This window comes from Alligator sinensis, unplaced genomic scaffold, assembly GCF_000455745.1.
Source record: "Alligator sinensis unplaced genomic scaffold, ASM45574v1 scaffold1430_1, whole genome shotgun sequence".
Classification (NCBI taxonomy): domain Eukaryota; kingdom Metazoa; phylum Chordata; order Crocodylia; family Alligatoridae; genus Alligator; species Alligator sinensis.
Genome location: NW_005842800.1, coordinates 457,436 through 477,830, shown reverse-complemented (window position 1 = coordinate 477,830; position 20,395 = coordinate 457,436). Strand labels below are relative to the sequence as shown.

Sequence of the window (20,395 nt, the reverse complement as noted above, 5' to 3'; positions counted from 1 at the left end):
TATACAAAAGTATGACTATTTTGAGATATGGTGCAATTGCCTATATACATGCTACTCAAAAAAAAAATCAGGAGAATTTTTTAAAAATAAAATTAAAGTACGTTGTAGTACATGTTTCATTTTTAGTATATGATTTATTGTTATCTCTAATTTGTTGAAATGATATCTTCTGAAAGATTTTGTATTTGCTACCCTCAACAGCTCACCAAAACTCATTAAGTGTTCCTCCAACTGAAATAATTGCCCACCCCTGTTTTAAATCAATAATGTAGTGGGGTAAGGGAGGGTAATGAACAGGGGGTAAATCACTCTAAATCCTACCTGGTTCAGTGCTTTCCCTCTAAAGCATTCATTCCTGCCACTGTCAGAGACAGACTACTGGGCTAGATGGACCATTGGTCTGATTCAGTATGGCACGTATGTTCTTATGGAAGGGAGACTTCATGGAAAATAAGATTCCTCGGAGTATCTCTGCAGGGGATTGCCTTGTACTATACAGATATACCCAATGATCTGGAAGAAAGTAGCAAAAGTAGATGGCCCTCTATCTTCTGAGTCAGTGAACTATCATCCCTGAACTTCACTGCTCCTGGAGCTGTCTTTGGAAGGAGATATAAAACCTTAATCATTGGGCATGTCTACGTATGTGCTTTACTGCACAGTAAACTATTTTTTTGTGCAGTAAAGTGTCACTATTTACACATGTGCAGCAATTGGGCCAGTGTAGACTAAGCACTGTTGGATAGTCCCATCAGACACAGGTACCATCCAACGGCAGAATAAATTACTATGCTTAAATGCATGTGTAGAAGATGCCATCGGGATTAGTTTACTCTGGTTCAAATTGCACCGGAGTTTATTTAGTTGCATTAATTACATGTGTAGACTATGACTATGTAGGCATTAGCTTCCTTTGCACTTTTGTCAAGCTAAGGATGCTCATACTCTGGCCCTGAATACAGTCCAAACTATAACTTCCGTGTAATATGTCTCTTCCATAGGGGCCTCTTAAGTTGCATTAAGAGGCTGGGCCTCTTAACTGCTGCAGGCCCAGCCGTGCTGTTCAGTGGCTCTGGATCCTCTTGGGTAGCATTACTGTACATGACTGAATCTTTACCATATTTCCCCTGGAGGGACCAGCATACTGCCAGTTGTTGAAGTAATTTATACATAGCATAACATGTTCATTACATTTGTGAAGTCCTTCACAATCCATGTGGTGCTATGCATATTTAAGATGAAAACGCCGTGGGTCTGAGTGCCCTGTTTGTATTGCACCGAAGATAAGATTGGCATTTCAATTTTTTCCATTCTGACTTCTTCAAGGGGAGAGAAGAGATGAAACATTCCTTGATAACCAGACATTCAGTCATAAAAGGAAAGATATCAAGAAAGCAATTTTCCTAAATTATAGCCCTACCTAACAAAATATAATTTTAATAGCATTTACTTTAAAATAAATGCTTATCTCTTCCAGTGTGATGGCATGATGTTACCCATCTCAGACTGTAAAATGACTGTCTGGTAAATGCGAGTTGTTATAAAGTGAGATTTATCAGGCAAAGAAACCATGTGGAAGCAATGCTAATATATTTGACAGGCTGAGAGATATGAAAGTATGCCCAATAGCCTACCATCACATACAAATTTAACTGTAGAGCAAGCAGATAGCAAAATCAATATTCTCCAGGGCACAAATGAAGATTACATTTCAATCTGTGTGTGTCTGAAAGTTAGCATACTCCAGTTTTTAAGATTACTCTGCTTCCTATATTTTAAAGTTCAGTTGACTTAGAAAAAAAAGGCTGTAGTTGCCTTAAAACTTTAGCAAAGAAAAATCTGTTTTCAAATGCAAAACATCAGACAGGATCTAAAACTTTTTATAGTAGTGAGTATAAAGAAATGTTAAGGTCTACAAAGAGAGAAAATATAGGGAACAAGCTTTGATAACCAAGCATTCACATACCTGTTTTCTTACAAAGACCATTTTAGTGATACCAGTCCAGAATTAACTGGCTAGAAAGATGAAATAGCTTGTGGTGACTTTTATGAAAATTGCATTATCCTATGTCAGAAATTAATTTATCTCAGTGCCCAATACTCAGTGTCTCTGTCAAAAGATTGTGCTTACATATGTGTACAAAGGGTGGTAGGCAAAGCTCTTTGAGTAGATGTGATATCATTTATTAAACCAACTGAGTAGCTGGGGAAAAGTTCTTTGCAAGGTTTCAGGCGCAGTCACCCTTCTTCAGGCATAGGGAGTCTCTGCTGTTCTGAGACTCCAATGAATGAAAGAAGCTAAAAGTGTGACAGGATGTCATTGAGAATGTAAATAGGTGGAAATTAGGGAAACAAATGGTAGAGTGGGGAAATGAGGGGGGGAAAAGCCAAAGGTAAGTAAGGGAGACTCTAAAGGAGTAGCTTTCCAAGGTAGAAAAGAGGCTGTGGATGAAAAAGTAAATACCTGGAAATTAGGAAGACAAAGGGTAGAAAAGGAGGGGCAGGGGGAAAGGAAAGGGTACAGGGTCAGGTCTGGCAGGTACCTGGTGAATCAGATGTCAGGCAGGTTGTAATGTGTCATAAATCCAATGTCTATATTGAGTCCATGGTTTTTTGTATCAAGTAGATTTATGAAGTGAAGTTTGTCGGCTCATCTATATTAAAGGTGTTTTGTAAATTCCCTTTCAGGATTAGAACTGAGAGATTGGAGAGGGAGCGGTTGTCTTGTGAGAAGCATGCACCCACAGGGAACTGGGTATTCCCGTCTTTGATAGATTTTTGGTGTGCGTTCATTCTGGTGCACAGTTGTTGTTTGGTCTCTCCTACAGATTTTCCATCAGGGCATGTGGTGCACTGGATAAGATATATAACAGTTCTGGAAGTGCAGGTGTAAGATCCAGGAATGGTGATGGGATTGTTTTGAAACGTGTTGAGGAGTAACACAAATAATAAAGATTTAAAAATAGTAAATGAACTGGAATGCATGTAATTTTAAATGTCTTCATTTCTCTGTGGATAAGTTTAGTAAATCTCAAAAGCGCTTAAGAAGGAACAGAGGAAAATGCTAATGGGTCAGTTATCAGCTTACACTTCATTTCTTGAATTTATTGAACTCAAGTGAGTTTTTCTATGTTGCTGTGCCCTTAAAGGTGACCCAGAGTGACACTACAGCAGGGTCTAAAGCAGGGGAGAGCAAAATATGGCCCACAGGCTGGATCCAGCCTGCCAACTGATTGTATCCATCCCACAGGGGGAACCCACCAATTGATTGGATCTGGGCTGCTACTGCTCCTGCAGCACTGCATGGGGCTGAACCCTGCCCAGGGCAGCCCACTCTAGGTTCCAGCCAACACCTGCAGGCCCAGCCCCAGCCAGCATGCACAGTTTTCTAGCAGGGCTGCTCCCAGTATGGCTGCAGAGGCTCAAGTGCTGCTTAGCTCCCCTTGTCTTCAGTGACAGCTCCTCTTCTTGCTCTTGCTGTGCTGCTCCAGGCTAGAATAAATCTTCAGTAGGGCAGCTCCTGCCCCCTCCTCACCCTGTACCCCACACCTACATAGGAAGCTACCCTATGACCCTGCCCTGTGATCCTGGCCTTGCCCACCAGTCTGGTTCCCAAAGACCATTCCCTGCCTGCCCATGGCTCTTCCACATAGGGAGTTTTGTGGTAAGTTGTTGCAGCAGTGAGCAGAGGTGGGGGGAGGGTGCTGACCCAACTTGTGACTGTGGCACTGGATTTAGGACCCAGATACCTTGTTCTGGGCAGACCCAAACCCTCAGACTGACCCCACCCTCCCCATTCAATAATAGCAAATGTTATTGATACACAGTGATAGCAGATAAGAATAATACAAATTGTATATCTACTAGTCATAGAGCTGTCATCAGAGGGAAGGTATGTCTGGCCAGTACACTAGTTTCACTCTGAGGTTCTCTCTTGAATGTCAGTTATCAGCAGCCTGAAGGTTGGAGGCCAAGGCCCCCCCTGCCCCCTCTGCAGTGGGGTGGGTGAGATGGGTTGGTGGTGTGCCCTCTGTACCTGGTGGCTTCAGGTTCCCTCCTTGTGGACCTTTTCTGCTCTGAAATCCCTTCTGTATCTGAAATACCTATATCTTTTTCTTTCTATGTTGAGTCTTCATCTTTGGCCATTGCTCATTGGTCCTTCTGTGGTTCTCATACTGTCCATGTTCTGTCCTGTCAGTATATTTCTTTGTTTTCACAAGCCCATCACACACACACATCCTAACTTGGACTTTCCCCGTCTTCTCCTAATTTGGTCTATTCACCAAAACCAAAAATCCCAAGGGCTCTGCAATTGGGCACTATGACCTTGTGACACCTTATGTTATGGAACAGTGCGGCACATGTCTACAATTTCCCAGCCTGTGTGTCTGCTTGCTGCTTGCCTGTGTCAGACGCAGAGGGCCTTGAAGCACAAGCAGGCTTTTTAGAATCCGTTAGCCCTTGCCCAGACCATTGTTCTAATTAATATTTACTTTACCGATAAGTCAATTCCCAAAAGCAAACCTCTAAATACCATTTTCTAGCCATCAGTAACAGCTCATCAAAACCCACTATGTGGCCCCTGGTCCCAAATAATTGTCCACCCCTGTTTTAAAGCATGCTGTTGAGAAAGGGATTTTACACAGCAGGTGTAAATGCAGCTTTGCTGAAGTAAGCAAGCAGGAAGTCAGTGAGCTTAAATGGAGCAAAGAATACTTCACTCAACCCAGACAAGGTTGCAGTTTGTTATCCTTCAAAGGAGGTTCAGGTACTGGAACTGAGAGCAGGGAGTATGTCTCCTGTGCTCCCAGAAATGACACCTACTAGCACCCAAGGGGTGTTGAGGAGGAAACTGTCTGACTAGAATGCAGAGAAAACAAAAATGAGACCAAAAAAGGAAAACAGTTGTTTGGGATCAGAAGTGTTGGAAATTAAGAAGAGAGACATTATGATTTAGAGGTGAGGAATTGGAACTGACTGGGAAAGGAGACTGGGAAATAGAGGAGGTGAGACTGAGATTAGCTAGATGATTAGTCTTGGAATCAGAAATGAGGGTAGGAGAAGCTGGTACTGAGTGCTGGTGAGGGAAACAGGTGGGGAAGCACATTGGGAGCAAGCTGTATGATTGGTAGGAACACTGAAACGGAGTGGGAGCTGGGGGGAATAGAGTGATTGAGATGAGGACTGTTTGGATGTGAAACCTGGGACTGTGAACTGGTGGGACTTGAGGAGGAAAGATAGGTCTTCCAAGAAAGTAGGGTACAGAGAGACAACTAGGTTTGGCTGAGTAAGGGAACTGTAACAAGGGGCCAAAAGGAGTTGACAAGGGAAACTGATCGGATACGAAGACAAGGAAAACTGGGAATAGGCACACAAAGAAACAAGGACTAGTTGATATAGAGAGAAAAAGACTAAGTCATGAGGAAGATTCAGGCTTGGACAGTGGGCCCACCATGGCAGACTACAACTCTCTGTGCAAAGACTGTAGGCTGTTATGGGAAGGAAAAGTCTTCCTTAGAGCTGGGTCTGAGTAGGCAAGGAGATGTCAGCATCTAGCCCGTCCTCTTTCTCAAGGAAGAATCATCCTTGTCTAAGTTATCCCAGCAAATGATTGCCTCACTGTCACTTAATAAATTCTAGGGATGGAAACTACAACCACTCTAGATAATACCTTTCAGTGCTTGACCACCTTCATAATTAGCACGATCTTCCTGATATTTAACCTAAAGTTCTCCTTTTGCAAAATAAGCCTGTCCTGTTAATTGTGAACAACTCTTTTTTGTATTTGACAGTCTCTTATCCCTAACCTCCAACCCTAATCTCCACTGTGTCCTTTCTTCTCTACACCAAATCCCAATTCTTCTAAATTTCCCCTACAAGTCAGGTCTTCTAGACCCCTAATCATTTTGGCTACTCTCCTCTGGACCCCCTCCAGTTTGTCTATGTCTTTCCTGAAGTGCGGTCACCAAAAGTGGACATGCTACTCCCAAGTGAGGCTTCACTAATGTTAAATCACTTCCTGTGACTTGCATATGCCATTCATTTTAATACACCTCAGTATGCTATTAGCTGTTTTTGTAAGTGTTGCATTTGTTTCAGTTTGTTATTTACTATAACTCCCAGGGTCTTTGTGTGTATTAAAGTCCAGTCAGTCATGCCCCCTTTCACAGTTGTGTGTTTGTTTTATTCCTTCCTAAATGCAATAGTTAGCACTTGTTCATGTCAAATTTCATCTGATTTACTTCAAACTATTTTCCAATTTATCAAAGTCACCTTGAACCCTAATCCTCCCCTCTAAAGTGTCTGTAAATTGACTAAGTCCAGATTCAATTTCATCCTCCAACATAACGAGGCAATGAATGAGATATACCTTGACTTCAGTAAGGTATATCTATTTTGACATGGCTTCTATGACATTCTAATAGCTAAGATAAGGACATGTGGTTTAGATTAAACAGGATCCATGACCAACTCCTTAGGGAGTCTAGGTTCCTGTGGCATTTGCTAGTACTCTTAGCTCTTAAGGACCTCTCAGGTTTCGCCGTTTCATTGGGATCCAGATTGTTCGGTATTGAAGTATTTGCCTTGGAAGGCCTTCAGGGGGTTCTCGCCTCTTTGATGAAAAAATAAGTTATTACCAGGAGTAGGATGTTACATCCCACCTTCCCTGGGACCCTGTGTAACCTGGCTTGTCCAGTTTCCTGATTTGGGGCTCCGCCTCCCCTACACCCCGCCTTATGCCAACCTGAAATTGTTATTTTCTGCTCACCTCTAAGGTGAGCCATGGTAGTAATTTTTTTGTCTTGGCCTTTTGACCTCAAAGGAAAAATAGGATATGGACCTCACTTGGCCTGAGCTCCCAGCCATAGTGAAGATTGGCTTGTGGTCCTTGCTATCCCCGGGTTACCTTGTTGCCAGAAATGTCTTTGCTTCTTGGCTATGTTGTTACTGTGGTCTGGACTCCGGCTCTCTTTTCCTTTCCCTCTGCTTGTCAAATCACATCCAGAGGCATCCAGGATTCACACCTCAACTTCAGGCATGTACCTTGGCCCTTGTGGACTTTTTTCTTCTTTGTGTGCCCCCTACTGGGGCAGCCACCACTGCTTCTCTCTGGAGGTCTCTCCTCTTTGGGGCTCTCTTGGCCCCACTGGAAGCCTTACTTCCAGCCCTCTTGGCTCCATTCCCGGCAGAGCTTTTATCTCTGCCCTAAGGAGCCAGGCAGCAAATCGGCACCAGCACACCACCATAAAGCAGGTCCATGTCAGGGCTAGAGCTGACCCCAGCTCTTCCTAGACCTGTTGTTCTTTTTTTTTGTTTTGTAGCCACGGCGTTTTTTTCCGCCGTGGTTTTGCTCCTGCCGGGCTTCCAGTTTTCGACTGCATCCCACCAGCTCGAAAGCTCTTCCTTTTAAGGTAAGTTTTCCCTCAGGGCATTGCCCCTATCACAGGGAGCATCTGTCTAATTCCTCCCAGTTTGATGTTCAGCTATTGATGACTCCCCTTTGAGCATGATTGGCAAACTTGTTTTACACCCCTGGTGGGGTAGTTTCGTCTAGTCCACATTTCCCTCTTAATTATGAGATTCCTGGCAGACCACTGTTGAGAAAATGGAATTCCATGCTGCATCATGGGTAAGGTGTGGTTTTGGCAGCTACAGCTTACCTTTCCATCCTTAAGTTGCATCAAGAGGAGGACAAGGATTGGGATGAGGATACAAAAAATGCTTAAGCAGATGCTTCAGGAAAGACTTTTCTTAGGAAAACCTTTCCACTGGCATTGCTGACTGAGGACTTGTGAAACAAGTATTGACTGGTAGGAGACAACTGTATTGCAGACCTGAGATGACCAGAACTGGCTTCAGAAACTTCAGGATGACAAAGGACTCTTCCTGGAGATGTGCACATTGCTTACTTTGGAGATGCAGAAGCTACACACCTCACGCTTTCCCTGTCTCAGCATCTGGAATTCTGTATTGTGATTGCCCATCACCTAAAGCTGCTTATCACCTTCATATCCTCCACCAGTTCTTCCCTATCAGTCATGACAAGATCCAAAATAGATAATCCCCTAGTTGTATCCTCCACTTTCTGAACAGAAAGTTGCCCTCCACACAAGTTAGGAACTAGCTTGACGTTTTGTGTATGGATGCATTGTTCTTCCAGCAGGTGTCCAGAAAATTTAATCCCCCCTCAGTACCATCCCATAGATGTTGGATATATTTCTCACCTGCTTGAAGAATTTCTCATCCACCTCCTCTTCTTGATTTGGTAGCCTATAATACATCCCCACCGTTATATTGGTGCTGCATCTTTTACCTTTCTTCTTCACCCAAATGCAGTCTACTTTGCTGTCTTCTTCCTCCTGAACCAGGGAATGAATGTATTTGTTTTTGATAAAGAAGGCACCACCACCACCTTTTATTGCAACCTTTTCCTTCCAAAACAGAGTGTAACCCTCAATTTTGACATTTCAGTCATAAGAACTGTCCTACCAGGTGTCTGTGATAACAATCAGGTCATAGTTCTTTTCACAGGCTGCAGTTTCCAGCTCATCTTGTTTATTCCCCATACTTCTTGCATTTGTGTACATGCATTGGACATATTTTAATTTTGACCTACTTGCTTCCCTTTGGCACCACTTTTTGCTGTTTTATAGTTCTCTGCACCTTTCCCAGAGTTAAGTTGCTTCTTCCAGTCCTTTTTCCTCTGGACTGTGAGATCTGTTGCTGGAGGGTTTTGATCACCATCCCTAATGGAACCTAGTTTAAATCCCTCCTTACTAGGTTGGCCAGACAATACCCAAAGATGCTTTTCCCATTCTTTTCAGGTAGATCCCATCTCTTGATAGCAATCCTCCTCTCAAGAACATCCACCCCTTGTTGAAGAATCCAAAGCCTTCACATGGGCAGCACTGCCTCATCCAAGCATTCAGTTCTAGGATACAAAGGTCTTTACATGGACCCTTGCCTTCCATGAGAAGAATCAGTGAAAACACCATTTGTGCTCCAAGCACTTTAATTCTCTTGCCAAGAGCCTCATAGTCCCCTTTCATCTGCTGAGTGTCAGGACAGTATCATTGGTGCCTACATAGACAAGGAGGAAGGGGTAGTGGTCTAAAGGATAAATGAGCTTTGGCAGACTCTGTGATGTCCTGAATTTGGGCTGCAGGCAGACAGCACACCTCCTTGGCCTCCAAATTGGGATGACAAATTGGTGCCTCTGTCCCCTGCAGGATGGAGTCACCAACCACCACCATTCTTCTCTTCCTGTTTAGTGTAGTGGTCCTAGAGCCCCTGTCCCTGGGGCTTGCTCCTCCTGCTCTCTAGAATGCTAAGTCCTCTGCATCATAGCAGCAGATGTCCTGTCCTCTGCCTTTTCCTCAGCTGTTCCACCACAGAGTGCTTGAAAGTGATTGCAGACTTCAACCCACTCCGCTTCAATTTTGGGGGCCTTCCTTCTTCAAATAGCCACATGCTGCTCTTGGCCTCTCCAGTACCAAACTCTAATAACTCTTGTCCAAATAATCTTCCTGTTCACTGATGCAATGCAGCATGGACACCCATGCTTCCACCCTGTGAATCTTCTCTTCTAGGGCAGACATCAGTTTATACTTGGTGCAAATGAAGTACTCTTGACCCTCTGGGAAGAATACAAACAGGACATATCCCAGGCAGGTCACAACTACTGACCCAGTCTCCATTTGTGCCTCTTCTTCTCCCTAAAGAACACCTATGCTGTAAAGAGAGGGGGAAAAGGAGGGGGGGAACAATATACCAAAAGAACTATACCCACGCCTGGGCCCTTATGCATGTGCTTACACACACACACACACACACACACACACACACACACACAGAGCCTCCTGCTCCCTGGCTCCCTCGTCAGGCAGACTCCCTTCCTGTTCCCTGCTCACACAGTTGCTGGGGGCTGCTTTTGTATAAAGCTGTCTAGCTTCAGGCCTCAATTAGCTAAATGAGCCCCACCCACCTCAAGCCCAGTCACTCAGTGTCTCTAGAGAGAGGAAGAAAAGAAAAGAGAGACACGGAGAAAAAAGCATACCACGGGAAAAGGGGAAGAAAGCATGCACACACACACATGCACGCACACACACCCATGCATACAAACCAAACACGCCAACCAGACACCCACATTACTAGCACAGAGAAAAGCCTCTTCAAGGCAGACCCACTCCTGAGCTTCTGTTTACTGCCCTGCTTACTCATGAGAAAAGCCAGGTTTGTTTGGCAATATCTTTTTTTGATAATACATCTTAGTTTGTATCTGTTTCTTTCCCAGACATAAGGAAGGGCTCTTTGTGCTTGAAATCTTGTCTAACATATTTCCCAACTCCACACCTGGTCCAATAAGAGATATTACTCTCACATATCCCCTGGGCCATCACAGCTACAGCAACACTCTAACTACAACCGCACGTTATATTGTACACATCTGTGAGGAGGATGAGTGCCTCACTGAGAGCTGCCAGGAAGTTCAGAAGCTTTCAGGGTGGCTGAAGCTGGCCATGAAATACACCCACCCAAGTAACAGTTGCTACAATAAGTTACTATGGGTATCTTGTGTGCCTAATTTGAGGATAGGGCACAGTGTTTTTAGAGATTTGCCTTACTACCACTTAGAGTTGTTGTTCATGGTTTGCAGTGCATGGCAACACTTTAACAGTGTCAGAGCCTGCTGGGATTTTGTGCAGTGTTTTTGTGCCATGCTGTGTTGATTTGGCTTACTTTGGCTATATTCATGTTAAACAGAATGGGAGATGTCACTGTGGGGCAGGTAGTCAGTGTCTCTTTAAACATGCTCTGTACACTTTCATTAATTTTATGTGTGCAATTTAACTCTGGAGAAAATGTCAGTGATAACACAAGGCTTTTCCCCATGGGGCACTGGCAGGGAGACTGTATACTACCACTGGAGTTAGTTGTGCATGCTCTGAGGAGCTCTGTGCATTTCTAAAATTGTGGAACTTGTGCTTTAACTATTTGGGCATCAGCCTCAGCCTATGTGTCTGATCTATATGTGCTATTTACTACTCAAGTGTTATAGATTTCTATGGACTTTAAAAAGAGTTAGAGGATGGGCTCTCTCTGTAGGGGAATAGTTTAATTTATGGGGAGAATGGGAAACACACAACAAGTATTTATTTTCCCACCAGTGCAAACAGTAGGGGACAGAGGGCATTTCAGTTCATAGACATTAGTCTTGCATAAAAAAAACCCAAGCAAAACAACTTCATAATCACTGTGACTGGCCTTTTAATTTGGTGGCCAGTCAGGAATCTTGGTGTTGGAGGGATTAAAGGAGCTGAGCTCCCATTGGTCTCTATATTCACTGCCAGGCTATAAGGAGTTTTGGCAGAGACTCTAGTGTGAACTGCTGTTTGCAACAAGAACTATACTCCAGTCTGTACAACCAGGCCTGGTGAAGCTTGGGACTGGTATGAATGCAATGGGGTGCCGGAGAGGGAGGAGACAGAAGACAAGTTACGGCTTTGATGGTATATGCTTTCTAGCAGTAATGTTTGCTTATTCATCATCTCCATCAGCTGCATCAGCACTTCCCTGTCCATTTCTATGGTCTTGTGGATCTTAGAAAGATTTTGTTCACCGCTGTGAGCCCATTTTCTGCCAGTTCCCTAGTTGGAGTCACTTCCCTCTTTGATTTCTTGGTGATGGAACCAAGGTCTCCTGCTTGGTCTGGCTACAATTTGGCATCTCATCTTTGAGAAACAACCTCCGCTCCTGAGCCACCCATCATCATTTCTCAGAGGCTTCCATTGCATCCTTTGTTCTTTGTGCTTTGCCCTCAGATTTACCAGATATTGGGCAGGATCCTTGAGGATCTGGACACTTCAGCAATGGACCATAAAAGTTGAAAAAGTTTTGAGCAATTATTTTTTATTGATTGGTTTCCATGGCAGCAAAGCTATTTTATTTTTCACTGTCAGCTTTGGGATGCCATCCACAGATCCTCTTCTCAATTCTGGAAGACTGGAGATGGTAAGTCCCTTCTCACCTTTCCTTACCTATTTTTTGGAGTAAAGTTGGGAACTCCTATAGCTCTTAGAGATCATTAATGATGACTAGAGGATTCATTGTTTTTCAGTATGGGCCATGCTGAATTGAAGTTTTGCTATATAACATTTCAGCTTGGGAGGTCAGGGGCCATGGGGCTAGGACTCTAATGAGTAGCAATTTGGGGGATTTAGAAAGGGTGGTGAGGACAGATTAGTGATTGTTTTTCTGCTTCTGTAGGCAGTGCCAATATTGGAGGATGTGTTCCTCACCCATGTGATTAGCAGCAAAGGAACTACCTCTTTACCAAGGGTAGGAGGAACTAGCAAGATATGTAGATATACTATGGCTTTGAGAGCTGGGGTGCCCCAGTGTCTTTATTCTATAAATTAGTTGACTTGCCTCAGGGATTCATGCAAGAGTAGGAGCTATGGACCCAAGACAAGACTTTTTGCCTCATCTGTCATTGCTTGATACATAGTTGAGTTAATCTCTTCATTGTGTTTGTAAAAAATACCAAATAGGAGTTTGCTTATTAAAATGTATTTCTATTGTGCAAAATTGTCATGTAAATAGCATACATCCATCAGGGCATTGTAAATAGGGTTGCATTCATGTAAAAAGATAATTGTTAACATATTGTAAATCCATGATGCAGTGGACGGATTACTGTGGTGCTTTCAGTTCCTTTGAAACGCACAGTAATTTCACCTCACAGTATATTATATTAAAATAACATTGATGTGGGCAAGTCCGTACTCTAAACTATTCTAGTCATCCTCCAGCTGTCTTCCTGTGCTGCTTTGCACCTTGCCCCAACAAGAAAAGCTGTTCATGTGTACACAACCTACAGTTTTGGTGGCACAGCAGTTAGGTATCACTTCCATTTTTAAATGTTGGTGCGCAGCCAAATTCCATACATCTGTGTTTGTACTCCCCAAAAAGCAGCACACCTAGCAAATATACCTAGTATTTTATTCTGGCCCTGCTTCTGAGCCAGGCTGAGGTCCTCAATATACTTTCTGGGGGAAGATGAACAGCCCTAAGCTCTGGGCACAAGACACAGAGATATTTGTTGGAGCATTGGTCTGGGAGTGGCTGAGAAGGGTCATAGCTAGGACAACATGCAGTGCTGTACTATACAAAGGGAATAGTGCTTATATATTTTGTCTTAAATAATTGTATAAAATGGATAGCTAGCATTTGGAGAATGGATGGAACCCAGCACTTTCCCCTTCTGAGTGCTCTAATCACTCTCTTGATTAGTCTCCGTTTGTCCTTATGACTCTTGTGTCCACTCCATGACCCAGCTTCTACAGATGGAGGATGTGTTCAGCCCTGTCTAGTCCATGGCCTGGTGATTAGGACACTGTCCTGGAAATAGAAGATATATGATTAAATCTCTTGAAGCAATGGAGGCCAAGAACCCAGGTCTCCCATTTCCTGGCTGACAAATTCATGGCTGTTGAGCAAAAGATGGGTACTGCTGGCACCATTGCCAGATTTGAGGATTTAAGCAGAACATATGTGAATGCCAAGCAGAACAAGATTGTAACACAGCCTAAAGGAGCTCGCCCAAGCAGGGATCTTTTCAGGCAGTGATGGAGGCAGGTACGGAAACTTGGGTGCTTAAGGACTCCACAACTGCCACTTAGGGATTTTAGAGTAGAAATTAAATCATGGCCTGGGTCTATAGTTAGGCTTGTAAATTGGTGACCTGATTTTCAGAGATGCTGAGCAAGTGCCATTTCAATTAAGAACTGAGGATACCCTCAAAACTTGTGAAAACCCATGTTGCACTATGCACCTGCACAGTGCACAGACTAAAGTGCACCTAAATTTGATAAGTTTGGCATCTGTGTTTTCTTTACTGTTTTCCAGTAAATGGTAGAAGTTGTTTGCTGAAAATCATTTATATACACATCAAAATGTTTCACAGGATATTTACTGCCTGAGAAGCTCAAATATTTCCTTGCCACAGGCATTTCAAAACTAAAGAAATGAGGGAAGAATAAATTTCCCTTGTGGGATCTACTGCTTATTTTCTTGGTAGTTCACATTCTTGTTGGTAGTTCAGCTGACACTGATGATTTTTCTTCATTGACATTACAGAAGTCATATCAGAAGCTGAAGAGAATGAAGAGAACTGAGATTCTGCAAGTAAAAGGGACCTAGAAGCACTAGCTAGAGTAAAACTGACTGGTTTTAAACTCGGGTGTTTGGGATATTTATCCAAAGCATAAACCCACCTTATTTTTTACCACACGTGATAGAGGTCCAGGACTGGAATAGAAGAGGATCAAAGAATTGGGAATTGTAGGCCTTAAAAGGACCTCAAGAAATTTCGTAGTCAAAAACTACACTGAGACAGGATCTTATATGACTAGATCATTCCCAGTAGATTCTCAATAAATTTGTCTGAGGCAAGGATTTTTTTGTGTTATGCTTTATTGGACCAAGTGTATGGTTGGGAGAGCTGTTGGACAATCTTTTGAACATCAAATGCCCTTCCTCATGTCTGAGAGAGAACCACATGCAGGGTGAGCTGCATGTCAGAGAAAAGGATCCATGGAAATGTAAGCAGTCTGCTTGGAGGGATGTGGGAGGGCTGTAAACTAAGAATGAAGAGAAGTTCACATGAGCCATTATAAGACAAAAGAAGTGCAGTAAAATAGGCAATCTGGTTAGTGGTGAGCAAGACAATTCAAGAAAGGGGTGGTCATTACCTGTGAAATGCAGGAAGAAATATTGTCAGTATTTTTAAAGTTATAATGAGCTATCTGTCTGTATTACATCCAGGTTTTTTTACTGTCCAGTTGAGACATGAATTTCTGCTTCTAGTCTCATCTTCTGGAGGTGTTTTGTAAATTCCCTTTGAGCACAAGGATTGTGAGGTCAGAGATGGAGTGGTTGTTCTATGAAAAATGTGCTCCTACTAGTCTTTGTGTGTCTCTAGCCCTTGTATTTTTTTTCTGTGAAAGTTAATTCTGGTGCATAGCTCTTGTCTAGTTTCACCCGTGTTTTTTTCCATTTGGGCATCTACTGCACTAGATGGGATATACCACTGTCCGTGATGTTCATGTATAGGATTCATGAATGCTGGTGGTTTTGTTGTGAGGGGTGTTAACTGTTGTGGTACTGGGGACTTGTTCGCAGGTTTTGTGTTTACGGTTGCGGCAGGATTGTATCCCATCTAGAATCTGTTGATCTAAGGAGAAGTTGCTTCTGATGATGAGTTGGGCCAGGTTTCAGGGTTGCTTGAAGGCTAGGAGTTTTGGGAGTTGGAAATATTTCCCTCAACGTATGATCTTTTTCAGTTATAGGCTGTAATTGTTTGATGATCCTTCTTACAGGCTCCATTGTGGGACGATCAGTAACAGGGGGCAGTAACTAACAACTACGGGAGTACAATTGGTGAGCGTTTTCATTCTGTATTGTAGTAGGTATTTGCAGGGTATTTGTGTGGCTCATTTAAAGTTGCAGTCTGTTTCTCTAGTGGAGTATCCTTTCTGGGTACAGCCATTTTCAGGTTGGTGAGGTGGGTGTTGTGAATGTTCTCCTTGGAGCAGATGTAGTGGTATTGGAGGTCTCACTGTACATTATGGTATTCTTGGTGTGTGGGGTTGTTCAGGTTTTGTGAACGTGTGCTATCCATGAGTTCCACCATCCTAGATGTGGATTGTGGTATCTCAAAAGTTGCTGTTGATATAGGCATATTCCAAAGAGATGTCTAAATTGTTCTCTCAAACCTCCAGTGAGGGAAATGCCACAACATCCAAAAGTAACTTCATAGATTTCATAGATTTCATAGACATTAGGGCTGGAAGGGACCTCAGAAGATCATCGAGTCCAGCCCCCTGCCCCAGGGGCAGGAAGTCAGCTGGGGTCATAGGATCCCAGCAAGAAAAACATCCAGGTTTCTCTTAAAGGCATTCAAAGTAGATGCTTGAACCACCTCCGGCGGCAGGCCATTCCAGACCTTGGGGGCTCGGACAGTAAAGAAGTTCTTCCTTATGTGCAGCCTGAAATGGTCTTGCAGGAGCTTATACCCATTCAACCTTGTAATCCCTTGGGGCGCTCTGGTGAACAGACGTTCCCCCAGGTCCTGGTGAACACCCCTGGCAAACTTATAGGTGGCCATCAGGTCGCCCCTGAGCCTGCGCATTTCCAGGCTGAAGAGTCCCATGGCTCTCAGCCTCTCGTCATAATGTCTGTTTTCCTGCCCTCTGATCATGCACCAGGCTCTCCTCTGGACTCTCTCAAGCTTCTCCACATCCTTTTTGAATTGTGGAGCCCAAAACTGGATGCAGTACTCCAGCTACAGCCTCACCAAGGCCGAGTAAAACAGGAGAATGATGTCCTGGGATTTACTTGAGAAGGAGCTATGGATGCAAGCCAGCATTTTGCTCGCTTTACTGGCTGCAGAATCACATTGCAGGCTCATGTTCATCTTGTGGTCAATCCTGACCCCCAAGTCCCTCTCATCCATAGTGTTAGTCAGCGTAGCACTGCCGAGCCTACAGACATGCTGCAGGTTTTTCCTCCCAAGGTGGAAAACCTGGCATTTTTCGGTGTTAAACACCATCAGGTTCTCATCTGCCCATTTCCTGAACCTGTCAAGGTCAGCCTGGATTACCCCCTGTCCTCAGGTGTGGATGCTTTACCCCAAAGTTTGGTATCATTGGTGAACTTGGCCAGTCCACTTCTGACTCCAATGTCCACATTGTTAATGAAGAGGTTGAACAAAATAGGTCCAAGGACAGAGCCTTGAGGGACCCCACTGGTCACAGGTCACCATGACGATTGACTTCCATGGTGGCCATCAGATCACTCCTGAGCCTGCGCTTTTCCAGGCTAAAGAGCCCCATAGCTCTCAGCCTGTTATCATAGGGTCTGTTTTCCTGACCTCTGATCATGCACATGGCTCTTCTCTGGACTCTCTCAAGCTTCTCCACATCCTTTTTGAATTGTGGGGCCCAAAACTGGACGCAGTACTCCAGCTGCGGCCTCACTAAGGCCGAGTACAGGGGGAGAATGACGTCCCGGGATTTGCTTGAGAAGCATCTATGGATGTAAGCCAGAGTTTTGGTCGCTTTACTAGCCGCAGCATCGCATTGAAGGCTCATGTCAACCACCACCCTTGGGGTCCAACCATGGAGCCAATTCCCCAGCCAGAGGATCATGGTGGTCCCGAGGCCGCAGTTGATCAGTTTTGCCAAAAGGTGATCATAGGATACCAGATTGAAGGCTTTTTTAAAGTTGAGATATATGACATCAATCTCTTCCCCCTTGTCCAAGTGATAGGTCACCTGGTCATAAAAGGAAATGAGATTGGTCTTGTTTAAGTGTTTCATCAGCCTAACAGTGAGAATATTTTTTCTTGGATCCAACCTCTGTCTTATTTTTGCAAATAAAACACTTTGTTTTATTGAATTTTATCTTACAAATTTTGCATTATCTTGAGATGCCCTTCCAAACTGGAAATGAGCCATTGAGAGCTATTCTTGAAGAGTTACTGTGTGTATTCTCTTCTGCTGATTACCAGTCTGGACTGTATTTTCTGCCTTTGCTTTTGAGGAACAATATCAAAACACTTACTGAAATTAAGATTCACCTTCATCTACTTCTTTCTATCAAAGAAGAAAACCAGACTGGGTGTAACACAAAAGGTTCTTAACAAGCTCATGTTAAACAGTTTTTATCTTCTCTCCTACATATTTACAAATTGATTGTTAATTTGTTTGAGACTCTTCCCAGGGATTGAAGTTGGGAACATAGTGTAATTCTTTTTCTTTTCTTTTTTTTTAAAGATACCTACTGTACCTGTCCTCAGTGACCCCCCTTGTCTTTCATGAATTTTTGAAGCAAATCACCAAGGGGATGTTGCAAGTTAAACTAAGAGGTGATGGTAAAGATGTTGCATTGTTTTAAAGTTTAAAGTTTCAGGTAGACCACAGTTATCTATACAGGAAACTTCCTATGTCTATAGTGATAATGAAATTCGCATTAATTGTCACAAAATCCACTAGTTTCATGTTAATTCATGACGCTGTTGAATCAAATCCTGAATTTTGTTATGTTGCTGTATCTCCAGTGAAAACAGAATTAGAATACTGTGGGTGAAATCCCTAGAGTCAACGGGAATGTTGTTGTTTACTTTGCTGTGGCTGGGACTTCATTCCTTCTGCTTTAATACAGACAAGTTCAGAATCTAAATTCACTCCTGCATCTCAAACTTCACACTTAGCTATGACATAACTTGGACCCAATTAAGCTTTGTTTACTTTTTAAAAATTGCACATGAATTGTGTAATTCTGTCTCATGGAGGTGAATTCCAAAGGAGAAGGGTCTTGATTTCAGTTGCCTCCAAAAAATGACTTGGAAACCCTGAGAATCTCAACATATTAGAGCTGCAGGGGTGAATTAACACATGGGCCCAGGCCTGGACCCAGAGGCCCCTGCAAATCAAGGCCCCCCTGAGGCACCGGGGCAGCATGGCCCAGGTGGGCATCCTGGATGTGGGCATCTGGGGCGGGCAGCGCATGACTCCTTCCCTCCAGCCGGGCCAGGGCCATGGGTTAAGGGTGGGTGCAAGGATCCCTGCAGTTGGCAGCAGCTTTTTGATGTAATCTGCTGCCAGGAGGCCCCAGGGGCAGCCCCACTCCCTATCCTGTTCCCTGCCATCTGCAGGTGGCCGCTGGCACCAATGCCACTGGGACAGGATGGGACAGTCCCATCCACCCCACCAGGGCCAGCAGAGGGGTGGGTGGGCAGCTGGGGGTGGAGGTTTTTGCCCCCCCCCCCCCCTCCCCCCCCAAGCTGACACTGGCTCCAGCCCATCCTGTTCCACAGCACTGGGGGATTGCAGCCCTGGCTGCGCAACACCTGCTGGGCAGAGGGGCCAGGCTGGGGCCAGGGCTGCCTTCACTTCAGCTGCACTCATGCCCCCCAGTTCACTCTGAATGCACTGAGGAGGCCAAGCAGGCCCAGGCGCAGAGGCAACCTGGCCTTGCCTGGTGAGAGGCCTCCAATTTTCTGTTTGCCCAGAGCCCCAGTAATTTTAATCTGCCACTGTAAAGTTGCAAAATGGATGAAAGGATTTCAGCACAGTAAGGCTGTGCAAGTCAACTTGTTAATAGTCTGAGATTAACTTTTATTGTTTGGATCACTGTGTGTCTCCCATCTCTGCTGCCTGCAAAGTTTATTTTACTTCAGTGAAAGTTCAGATAGCAAACTGATGGAAGTCTGATGCACATATAATGTGGTGGGGGAGGAGAGAAACACAAAAAAACCTGAATAGTGGTCCACTAGGGAAGCTATAGCTCCATGAGCCCTAATTAGCAAGGTGTGGCTTATGTAAGCCAGGGAGTCAGACACTTGCAAATTCTTTCTCTGAAACTGCCTCCTTCTTTGGCCTTGAGCAGGTCATTCAAATTCAGTCTGTTATAGATAGAAAAACTGGCAATCAGTTTAAAATGTATATTTCAAAGGCTAAAAAACGCTGTTTTTTGAGGTTCATCTATAATGTAGCCATAATAATGCCTATCTGACTAGAACATTGTGGGGATAACTTGGTTAATACTTGTTAAGTGCTTTGAGATAAATACTATGTAGATATTGGGTGTGAATACACATGCATTTACTGCACAGTAAGTTACTGCACAGTAAGCAGTTTTTACACTAGCATCTACACATGCAGGCGTTACAGTGCAGTAACAGTGTGTTAGTCCCAAGTCAGTCCACACACACAGGATTACTGCACAGCAAGGCATCTACACGTGCTTTACTGCAGTAACTACTTGGTTAGATGCAGGTAGCAAATTTACGCCCAAGTCGGTATAAGTCACCATAGTTACTGCACAGTACAGGCACACACATGTAGACATGCACCCATACTGCACAGTCATTTTTTATTACTGTACAGTAACTGTGCACATGTAGATATGCCCACTGTGTATTAACAATAAAATGGCTTTCATTGAACTACCATTTATTATAATAGAAACAGTGGTTTTAATCTTTTTTGCTTAAAACAGATGGACCTCTCTAAGGAGCACAGCCAGTGTTTAAGAGACATCTCTCCCTAACTTTGATTAATTTAAAATGTTACACTTAGAGAAAGAAGAAATCAGAGCCAGGGTACTTATGGGGCTCTTTAGTTCTTCTTCCTTCCTCGTTCGACTGTGCCTTCAAGCTTCTAATGCTTAAATGTTTTGCAAATTAGGCCTTGAGTATCTCATGTTTCACAGGAAAACGTTCAGTTCTAATTATTCAGCTGAACATGAAAGCGTGCCTAGCTCTAAGCAACCAGGCAGTCTGAGCTATGATTAGCCACCCAAGCGTAAGCATCCTGCAGCTTTGATTATT

General features: G+C 43.8%; 1 pseudogene; it reads left to right on the top strand.

The window, feature by feature from the left end:
* Positions 1 to 6,835: 6,835 nt before the first annotated feature.
* LOC112547910 overlaps positions 6,836 to 20,395 on the top strand; it is a 28,477-nt pseudogene continuing 14,917 nt past the window's right edge.